The sequence below is a fragment of the Dipodomys merriami genome, unplaced genomic scaffold, assembly GCF_024711535.1.
Source record: "Dipodomys merriami isolate MVZ:Mamm:240054 unplaced genomic scaffold, mDipMer1.0.p SCAF_541, whole genome shotgun sequence".
Classification (NCBI taxonomy): domain Eukaryota; kingdom Metazoa; phylum Chordata; class Mammalia; order Rodentia; family Heteromyidae; genus Dipodomys; species Dipodomys merriami.
The window spans coordinates 21082-28720 of record NW_027206115.1 but is presented as its reverse complement, the minus strand read 5'-3'; the positions used below and the strand labels follow the sequence as shown (position 1 = coordinate 28720).

The window sequence follows — 7639 nt, the reverse complement described above, 5'->3', positions numbered from 1 at the left end:
AACCTACATGAGACTCTTCTCTCCAATGAGCCACCAGAAACCAGAAGTGGCACTGTGGCTCACCTTGAGCTGAAGAGCTCAGTGACAATGCCCAGGCCCAGAGTTCAAGAATCATGACTGACAAAAATATATAAACTTTACTGTTTCCAAAATAGTCAAATGCCATCTTTATAGGAATCTGTATTTTTAATTGAGATATATATGACACTGGCACATAATATGCATGTATTACACATAGACTCCTATGGGAGATGGGCAGTAGGAAGAATCCCAGGCAATTCCAGAGTCAAAGCTGGGGCCCCTGGAAACAACAATGCAGAAGCAAACCCGTCATAAATGCAAGTGACAGAGGCAGAGGACGGGTCCACTGCTGCCGGGTCCTCAAGATCAGGGATTTCAGATTTGTCTAGCCAACTCCCACAGCAGGGTAAACCATTCCCTGCAGTATGCTTCTTAATGTCTAGCTAATAGTGTTTCTGTTTCTCTGGTAGAACCCTGACTAATAGGACAGTCTCTATTGGTACAGGAAAACAACAACAACAAGCAAACAAATGAACAAACACACAAAAGGCAAGGAAAGAAATTGCAGGAGAAGGGAGGGAAGGAAAAAGGAAGAGAAGGCAGCAATGGAGACCAAGAGATAAAATAGTTTGGAGACAACACTGGGAAATTCCCCCATACACTGAACACAAGCCATGTGCTAATCCTGTGTATCTCCCTCCATCCCCTCACCCTTGCACCCCACCACTGCCAAGTTGTGTGATTACCCAGGTACCTAGGGAGCCTGTGTCTCACCTTTTGCTGTGACACTCGCATTACACCTGGTCCCTGCATCCCCTGGGCCTTAGTGGCTCCTTTCTTGAAAAACTGCAGACGCATGCTCCTAACTCCTGTCTCCCAGAGCTAACATGTAACAATACCATGGGGTTGGAGGTAGAGCTCAGTTGGTAGAGCATTGGCCAGTGAGCAAGAGCCATGAGTAATACTCAAGTCACTATCTTGGACTTAAACTAAAGAAAGCCCCCCCTCCAAAGAAAAACAAACCAGTTACGTGTCTTCTGAGGAATTCTCCAGGTTTTTTGCCATAGGTGCCAAATTCAAGTTAAAATGGGGATAGGAGCAGCCAATTGCCCAACATTTGACTTCACAGACATGCCCAGAAAGTCATGTTAGACCTTGACCACACAGAGCCTGTGACTATGACAGAGAGGGATGTTGCCTACCACAGACGTTCATGTGAACAGTACTCAGCATATTTCACATTAATAATCATCATCTTATTTTTAAACAAGATTAAACAAAACCTACCCTAGCCCATAATTGATTTTTGTTTTCATGTCTTCTGGTCACACCAATTCAGATGGGCAGATGTAAGTTGTAAACTAATCCATACACAGGACACCTTCACTCCCTGGCCCAGGGACAGGGCTGCGCACCATCACTGACTGAGCCAAGCCCCGGAGGTGTTCATGCTAAAGCCAGGAAAGATAAAATTGCCTTTCTGTGTTCACACAAGGCCTGCTGCCATGAGCTCAGTCTGCTCCTCACCACATATGCATGGAAGCAAGGAAACCAGCCCAGGGAGGGAGAGAGAGCCCCCCCCAATGTTGCACTCTATCCCCAGTGTTGCAACTGTCCCCTGCTACCAAAGTGAACCCTCCTGATTATGCCATCCATCACAGGCCCCTTTCTAGTGAAAGTAAGTCAAGCTGACCTTTTTACTTGCTCCCAAAAGAGGCTTACCTCACAGCAAGGAGAGAATCCCAAAGATTAGGGCTGCATTACATGGAGATGAATAGCAAATTCTAGTATGAAGGTGAGCTTGTAAACAGGAAACAAACCCCAGAATACAGCACCAAAGAGATAAGGAAAAGATGAGAGATCTGTCCATGTGTGTGTGTTGTCCATAGGTATCTAGTACAGGTTCCTGAGCTTGGCTTCCAGCCCACCCTTTACACTCTGCTTCATGACAGAAGGGCAGAGACTCAAAAACCTGCATCTCTTCTTGACTAGTCAGTCCCTGTTTGATATACCAATGGACTGTAAAGTTAATGGGAAAGGGGGAACTCTCCCAGCTTCTCAGTAAACTGGTCCCTGTCAACAGCAGCCATTAGGGCTTTGAACAACCGCTCAGAATTCAGGTGCTTCAGATCTCCCAGCACCAGCCCCTTCTCAGATGTCTGAGTCTCAACTCTTTAGCAGTCCCAGCCCTGATCCACTAAGCACCAACAAGGGCAGGACACCTTCCCTACCCCCGCAGAGAAATGGCCGCTGCAGCAGGCCATTTCTCCAAGATCAGGTTCTAACAGAGCAAACTTGTCTCATTCCTCTTGGAGAGGAGAGCCACAGGGATGCTGGTGGCGTCCTGTCCTTACAATGTCCATGCCACTTCGAGGTTCTCTTTTCATCTTTCTGTTCTTCAGCTCCATATTTTAAGCTTTTCCTATCACTGCCTTCTCTGTGTTTAAAAGGCCACATGGCTTTTGTTCTCTAGATTGAATCCTGATTGTGATCATGTCTAGTGTTTGGAGACAGTCATTAGAACAAGCTTAGCAGGGGATAAGTCTAAATGTCAAAGACAGAAAAAAGCTAGAAAAGAACAGGAGGTGAAGTTGAGACTTTGTGGATAGTTTCTCTCTTTTTATTATTTAGGGGGAAGAAAATGTTGTTCCTTTCTACACTTTTCTGTGAGCTAAATGCTTTACATGCATTATTTCATTATGAAGCAGATCCATTGGGGCCTAAAAACCCCTAGACTCAGGCACTTTTGATCAGGAGCCTTCAACCAGGACGTGTCGCACCTGAATAAAGTTCCTTGAACTCATTCTTCATTGTCTGAGATTCTGCCGTTTGAATTTGCAAGACAGGAACTCAAGAAGCCTGCAGCAAAGCTGTGACCTGGCACCAGCAGGCCTTGCCTAGCACTAGGCTCCAATACGAATGGCTGCTGCCACCCTTGGAGCTGCATGGGCCATCATGTGAATGGGCTCTGCTCACCACACACACTGCATCTGGACAGTCCGGTCTGGTCATGTAACTTTGCAAGGTACTTCACATCCCCTAGATGAAACTGAAGAAGGTCAGATTCGTGTTTCAGTGTCACCCACCTAGTAGGCCAGGGATCTGATTCATATTCTGTGATTCTGGAGCCTCTTAGACCCATCTCTACCACATCAGCTGCAGCGTTAAGCCAGAGCCCATCACCATACTCACCTCCAGACACCTGGCTTTCACTGCCGAGCACTCAACATGCTCATGGGTACATGTCTGCAAAGCCCTTCCTGAAGCCTGGCCATGCATGCAGGGCAGGTGCAGCCCTGCTTGAATACGGCATTTCACAGCCAGAGTAGTGCCTGAGCGGCAGTGAGAAGGGGTGGCATGGCTGAGTGATGCACTCCAACAGTGAGCCCAGAGGGAAAGAGTGGGAACTTGGAACAATTAGAACCATCCTAGTCGGAGCAATTAGTGGGAGAATAGAGAGTAATTTAATGCTTGGTAAGGAAGAAATGCACTTAGGCTAAACATTAGCATATGCCTCACAGTTAGGCAGTATCTGCCACAACACGTCTCATTCAGAGCTCATCCTTATGAGCAGTCTTTCTTTCTTTCTTTAGTAGCACACTCAGCACAAGTGTAGCCCTTTCATGGGCCCTGTGACTCTGTTTTCTGAGATTTAACCATTTCTGCATGAGTTATCAATGGTTGTGCTGGCATAAAATAGTGGTTTGAAGTTCATGAAAGAGAAATCAAACATACTGCTTACTAAGTATGTGATAATAAATCAGACACGTTACCTCACTGGACTCTTCTCCATTCCTTCACCAGAGACAGACATACAGACAGATAACCAGACAGGCACAGAGGGATTTATAATAGCCATAAGTGTTAGGTTCATGACCACTGATGGAAGGGACAAGATGGTCGAGAAGAGGCAGCCAGGGCTCACTCTCATTTCTTCACAAATTAAAACAACCTGAAGGACAGTTCCTCAGGGAATAATCATTGTATTGTTCATTAAAAACAAAGGAAGAACACATACATTATACTATAGACATTTTACCTGAACTAATGCATGGCAGAAGACAATGGCAATGCAGCATCCCTGAGCCGGCATAAAAACGTTTCCTTAACTTTTCACTAATTTGCCTCATGTGGAGTATAAAAAAAATAGCCCTTAGCACATTTGGAGCCCATAAAGACTAAATGAAATATTATTTTATTATGCAACACTGAACTTTTAAATTTTTAGTTATTGTTCACATTATTATTTAAATGTGACCAGATGTTAATATTTGAACTACAAAATACGACTCCACTTAGATGATAATCCTTCCTAAAGGATTTTGCAAAGTCGTCTCTGACTTTCAAGTATGCATTTGCTTATTGGATGATTCCCCTTTCCCTGGCCCACCGTTTATCAATCTCAAGTCATTGCACACACACTTCTAGCTACTCATCCCAAGGCCTAGCTCAAACCTCATTAAGTCTTTTGCTGTCATCTTGGATTTTTGTTGTTGTTGTTGTTTTTTAAAGGAGCCTACATGTCAAAGTTTACTAAAAGGAGGAAGATGGTTAAAACTGAAAATAGAAAAGAATTTCCTCCAGACTCTCATAAACTTCACAGAGGCTGTGTATTTGAAAAGCTTCAGAGATTTTGGCCTCTCTTTCCCTTCCCCAGTCCCAAAGGCCTCTGGAAGGCCTTGTGGGGCCATAGCCAGTCTCCAGTCACATGACTGAGAGTACCAGCTATCAGCACCTTGAGATTGTTTTGTATACATACTGTTTTTTGCCAGTCATGGGGCTTGAACTCTGGGCCTGGGCGCTGTCGCTCAGCTCTTCAGCTCAAGGCGAGCGCTCTACCCCTTGAGCCACAGCACCACTTCTCTTGAGATTGTTTTGTACTGCAGGACTCCACATGTGTTTCCCCCTTATGAAAATTACCTCACATCTCAGGAAGTCTCTTTTCCCCAAGCAGAACCAGCAGATCTGCTCTGCCAAGAAGGTAAATGAATCCTGGTGCGCATTTGCTCAAAACTCACTGGCTTGCTATGGAATCCCGGCTTCCTGTCCCCAGACCCATCAGGTATGCACTGTACCCCAGCTGCCTTGCTCACCACTAATGTGTGTGGGGTGACAAGAAGGAAGGGATTTGTAGCTAGCCGTGCACCGTGCCTTTCTTTACCCTAAGTTCATCCGTCTTTGATCCTTGACCCTGGACAAGAAGTGAGTCTGGTCAGAGTGGTGATCCTGGCTTCCACCCTCACAGATGCTTTAGCCTGCTACCAAAAGTGCTGAACCCAGCAACATTTGAGAATTACATCTCTTTTTTTAAAATTTATTTTTTATTGTGAAAATACGGTACAGAGAGGTTACAATTACATGGGCAAGACAATGAGTACATTTCTTATAAGCATTGTAGCCTCCTCCTTTGTTTCCCCTTTCCATCCCTTCCCTCTTACCCGTGCTTTTTCTAGTTTCCAGAAGGAAAGCTAAATCAAATCCCCCTGTCTTGCCTTCCTGAAATTAAAAAAAAAAATAGAAGTCTCAACTACTGTCTTAATTTTCCACCTAAAATATGCTCATTCTTGCTCTTCGTGTTAAAATACACTTCTCATGCCAGAAATTATGGAAAAATATTTCTAAGCCCTTTTGAAACAATTGAGTTTGTGCTCTATTCTGAATAAGCCTTGTATAATCCAACTTGCTTTGTAGCCCAGACTGATCTTGAACTCACAATTCTTGGTGCCTCGGCTCCCAAGTACTTAGATTCCAAGAGTTTACCAGCATACCTGGCCATGTCCTCTTTGTCCTGGTCATTATTTGAAAGCAATTATATGTCAAAGGCAGAGGCAATGGCGCTCCTCTTCATCAGAACTTACCAGAGCTCCATAGATGATTTAGAGTTTATTCAATTATGACAATAATCTTAATGATTCCTTACATTTTAATCATATGAGGTTTTTTAAGAATTTTAAAGGCCTCGTTCTGGCCGCCATGGAGTAGGATGAGGCCCGCAGCAGCGGCTCGGCGTCAGCGGGGGCAGCAGCAGCTGAGACAGTAGCTGAGGCAGCCGCGACCCCTCCTCCTGACCTGGATTAGGTCCAGCAGCTCCATGGCCGCCGCCACACTGTGAGGGGGGGCAAGGGGGGAGGAAGCGCTCAGTCTCCCCGCCCCCCCATAGTCTCCTCACAGGAGGTGAAACTGCCATGACCCCAGTGGAGTCTGCGGCCAGGCCTTGAGTCCCCCTTCCTGGGGTGCGGGGGACTGGCATGAGTGGCCCCACGGTGATGCCGGGGGCAGGGAGGCAGTTGCCTGAGCCCGGGCCTGCTCTCGACCCCACCTTGTGGACCTAGGCTGCCTGCAGAGCATGCGAAGGACCCCCATCCCTGCTTTCCTCCTCCCCTAGATCTCTCTCACACATGCACACGTACACACACATGCACACACACACATGCCCCAGCCCAGGAAGATGGGAAACTGCCTCAAATCTCCCACCTCGGATGACATCTCCCTGCTGCACCAGTCTCAGTCGGACCTGCCCAGATTTGGCGAGGGACGGATGGAGCCGGATCAAGAGCCGCTGCTGCCATATCAGGAACAAGTTCCAGTTCCAGTCTATCATCCAACACCCAGCCAGACTCGGCTAGCAACTCAGCTGACTGAAGAGGAACAAATTAGGATAGCTCAAAGAATAGGCCTTATACAGCATCTGCCTAAAGGAGTTTATGACCCTGGAAGAGATGGATCAGAGAAAAAGATCCGAGAGTGTGTGATCTGTGTGATGGACTTTGTTTATGGGGACCCAAATCGATTTCTGCCGTGCATGCACATCTATCATCTGGACTGTATAGATGGCTGGTTGATGAGATCTTTCACATGCCCCTCCTGCAAGGAGCCAGTTGATGCAGCACTGCTTTCGTCCTATGAGACTAATTGAGTCAGGGTCTCTCGTCTGACATCAAGTGAACCATCATTTTTGGTGGTTTTGATCTTTTGTCACTGAGCCCAAAGAGCCAGGGATTAGGAATTAAGATCATGCACAAAAATTTCCTAAAAATATCTGGATGGCTGCAGATGTTGAGGAAAGTATGTGATATTTTAGAAACTTAGCAGGAAAAAGTAGGATGGTATTTTTATGTAAAGCCTTGACCCAGTGTTTAAAAATATAATTGTATTTAGACCTTGTTATTGCTCCAGTACATAGGAATTGTGTAGTGTTAAAGCATCTGTATATGTTTAAATTGTGTGTGTTGAAGATTAGGAAACAGATACTGGCTATTTTTCCTAAATGAAATAACTTTCTTCTTCCCTCTACCCAGATTCTTTTCTGAAGTTACTGGCATTTGGGTCAAGGTTTTATTAAAAGCAACATTTTATAACACTGGCACAAAAAAAGTAGTTTTAGGCTTGTTTGCACAGTTCTTTTTTTTCCATTGGAAATGGAATTCATTGCCTTAGGTCTTTAAAAATAGTGTATTATTATCATTGGGGCTAGCTCTATGTTGAAAATCAGTTTATTTATAACCTCTTATAAGTGCTATATTCTGTTTGCAGTTAGGAAATGCAGAAATCAAAGTGATCTCCTAGCTTGTAAGCAAATTGAGATGCACTATCCCTTTTGTATTAAAAATGAGTTAAT

General features: G+C 45.1%; 1 pseudogene; it reads left to right on the top strand.

Moving 5' to 3' along the window:
• Window positions 1–6469: 6469 nt before the first annotated feature.
• Window positions 6470–6937, top strand: LOC138811630 (RING finger protein 11 pseudogene; annotated as a pseudogene).
• Window positions 6938–7639: the final 702 nt, after the last annotated feature.